The following is a 3,490-nucleotide window of genomic DNA, read 5'->3' as shown; positions in this document are numbered from 1 at the left end:
TTTTTTTTGCTGTTACTATCATAAGAAGTTTTAATAATTATGTAAATAAAATAATTACATTATCATTACAAAGGTTTTTATTTTGATGCAAGAAGACTAGCCAGTTGACCGAATCGGGGGCCAAACACGATCTTTTTGCGGTTACAATATTTCCTGCCGTAGAGAAGAGTCTCTCTGAGCTTGCTTAAGAGGCGGGAATGGCCAGATATATCTTCGCCAAAGACGCCACTGCAGGGAGGGAGTGTTCTCTAGAGTGCCACCAGACAAGTGGGTCCAATCTATTTGCTATCTGAGGTTCCGCTACATAGCGCTGAGAGATTGTGTCTGGCATTTGTTCTTCCGTAGCGAACAGGAAATGCAACTCTTGGTCGTCACATTTTCCGGCATCCTTTACGGTGAGTTCTGTCGTCGACATTTCAGAGATAATTTTTTTGACGTGAGCACGGACTTTAGCTGCCACACTACTATTTTCCACCTGGAGATCTTTATATCTCGGGTCAAGAAAACAAACTATCTGCTTTGGCAATACTTCGAAATCTTCAGAAGTGCAAGAGTCGTCTTCGAGTGTAAACCGCTTTTTGAGGAAATAAACGATTCTGGATTTGAAGTTGGTCACAGGGTTACTGTCCTCGGGCTTTGGTCCACTAATTAAAGTTTGGACTACTGGGCGTTTTGCGGGAAATGTTACTTTGGTTTCGCTACATAAAAATTGTGCCTACGTGTAGCGGCTTTAAAAGTGTTATTAAACCTTCCATCATACCCCATCCATGCAAGACTATCTCCAAATTGAGAGCCGTTGACAAGTTTGTGTATGCTCTGTCACCTAAAGTTGCACACACAGCTGAGCGATTCCGGTACAGAACATCGCACATAAAATAAATGGAGTCCCATCGAGTAGGACAGCTTTGAACCAAACGTTGCCCGCTAATCCCTAGCTGTCTTTGTTTGTTAATTAAGGCTGTCGTTGCAATATTGGACTGTTTAAAATGGGAAACTATTTTCTGAGCTTTGCTTTGAATCATATTGTACTCCTCATTGTTTTGCAGTGCATCTTTAATGGACAACTGCAACGTGTGACCTGCACAATTTATATTATCTTTATTATTAGTTATAGAATGAACTTTGGTTAGGGATGCAAATTTTGGGGAGTAACATCGATACATCGATGTTTCGATGCATCGGACAAATGAACATCGATGCTAAAATACATCGCCAGAAAATCAACGATATATCGATGGTTTCCGATGTTTCCAAATTTGTTAGGTTGTAGTCACATTGAAAGGAAAATTTAATACTTTCAATTCATACTCTGTGTAATTCAATTAGAAAAATACTTACATATGAATGTATTTCCCTGTATTTCTTTAATATTCCTTTGCCCTTCCTATAAATATAATAAAAATGCATGCCGTCGTAAGTTCGCTAAAGTTCCAAGCCCCAAATTCGTTGAAATTTCAACGGGAACCCGGTCCCTTTTTAATGATTATGTACGCATTTTTAATATCGAAAGATAAGAGTATACACGGAATTTCGAAATTTTCCCCAGAAGAATAAGTAATAAAATTCATGGCCAGTCAAAAAATTTTAGGAGCATAATGGGTAAGTTGAATTCAAGTCTGAATCACACTAAAGTCGATGTTAAAACATCGCTGAAACTGGCATCGATGTATCGTCAATTTAGCGATTTTAGGAAATTGTAAACATCGATGGCAAACATCGAATTTTGAACCGATATTATCGATGTTTCAAAAATATCGATGCATCGTTTGCATCCCTAACTTTGGTACAGATATTCCAATCTTCTTGTAACATATATAACATTATCGCGATGTTTTCGGTGGTAGGGCGCTCTTCCATGCCAACAGTATTTAGCGTATGTGTACACAAAGACCAGCTATAATCAATGTAGTGTATGGTCGTGGACAAATACCCTTCATTTGCCAATGAAGACCACTCATCAGTTGTCAGAGAAACTGATGATACTGTTTCTAATCGCTTTGTGATCTTTTCCCTCACTTCACTGTATGCAAGTCCCAAAATTTTATTTCCTGGGGTTACGGCACCTTATATCCGGAATCAAATTCTTTCATGAAGTTAATAAATCCTTGACTGTGCGAAAAAGACAATGGCAATTGGCACATAGCTAAAATTTTTGCGAGAGCTTTGGTAATATTCTCTTGTCTTTTTGACAGACAATGAGGAGGCGCGGCTTCTTGCGATGACGATGATGACGAATCTCTCGGTCTTTTAATCATAACACCTTCTTCATTGTTGTTTGCGGACTCGGGACTGAATGATTCCTGTATGCTAGAATCAGAGCGTTCATCTTCATTTTCATCTTCATGCAAAAATCTAAATGAAACGGAACAGAGTATCAACTTAACTGCCTAGATTACAGACTTTGTATTTTCTGTTTCTTAAATTATATGGGTTTAGGGTGCCTACTGTTATCATTTTGGTACATACATTTATAATAGTATGCTCTGATGAAGTAAAGTTTGTTTTTCGGCACATACCTTTCCTTTACCGATACAGAAGCTTGTGTTTCTGTTTTAAGTGCTTGCGCACAGTTGAAGTGGATACTCCATAATGCAACTTGGTGTCACATACATCGCATGACGAATCCGTCATTCATCACAAAAGCATGCTTCCAAACCCAGCTTGTTTTAGGCATGTCTAAAGCACTAATATTTACGAAGTTGGTAATGCACGTACAGATATCGGATCGTTAACAAATAAAATTATTGAAACACACCCACCTACGAATCTAAATGATAACCGACAGTTGAATTTTTGTCTGTAAATGAAAAATTTTTAAAATTTATTTCAGAAAGGAAATGTCATTAAATAATTTTGATTTTAAAAGCTTTAAATATTATGTGAAAAGAATTTATAATTTGAACAAGCAGTTACAATAAAAGTACAAAATCTTTAGGTGAATGGATAAGCATAAGGCTTGGTCTAGGGATGCAAAAAAAAAACATCAATGCATCGGAAACATCGATGTTTGCTATTCGATGTATCGAATAAAACCGATGTTTGGGACCTTCCGATATACATCGATATATCGATGTATTTTTTTCGATGCATCGATTTTTGTGTGCAATGTACACTACTAAAATTATTTTGTATGCTTCCAAACTCTTCGCTCTAGCAACTATTCGAAATGTGGATTTTCACTATTTATCACAATATAACCAGTAAACAACCTTCGGTGAATTTGGCGACTGCCTTCCTCGGGGATGGATATGCTAGGGATGAAATTATTGGTACACACGCCTTCCAAGCACGCAGGGTTGCTTTTAAGAAACAAAAAATAGTTAACTCCAAATAGTTTCAAAAAGTATAGTGTAAAACGAAATTTATCGAATAATTCCACATAAAATGGTAAATATAAATGACTCATTTTCTAAACGATTTAAATAAAACGCATTTCATAACCTTTTTTGTGCAAACGGCATTTGCGAATTGATAGAAAAGTACTACGGAT

At 36.9% G+C, this 3,490-nt stretch overlaps 1 long non-coding RNA gene across 1 annotated transcript; it reads right to left on the bottom strand.

Moving 5' to 3' along the window:
- Positions 1-1,898: 1,898 nt before the first annotated feature.
- Positions 1,899-2,965, bottom strand: LOC108363002 (uncharacterized). Its single transcript, XR_001847548.1, has 3 exons — positions 2,760-2,965; positions 2,517-2,684; positions 1,899-2,352 (listed from the first exon to the last, which is right to left on the bottom strand). It is a non-coding gene; the product is annotated as an uncharacterized LOC108363002 (long non-coding RNA).
- Positions 2,966-3,490: the final 525 nt, after the last annotated feature.

Source organism: Rhagoletis zephyria, unplaced genomic scaffold (assembly GCF_001687245.7).
Source record: "Rhagoletis zephyria isolate East Lansing unplaced genomic scaffold, Rhagoletis_zephyria_1.1 Rzeph_scaffold_01162, whole genome shotgun sequence".
Lineage (NCBI taxonomy): Eukaryota > Metazoa > Arthropoda > Insecta > Diptera > Tephritidae > Rhagoletis > Rhagoletis zephyria.
This window is presented reverse-complemented; position numbering and strand designations above follow the sequence as displayed.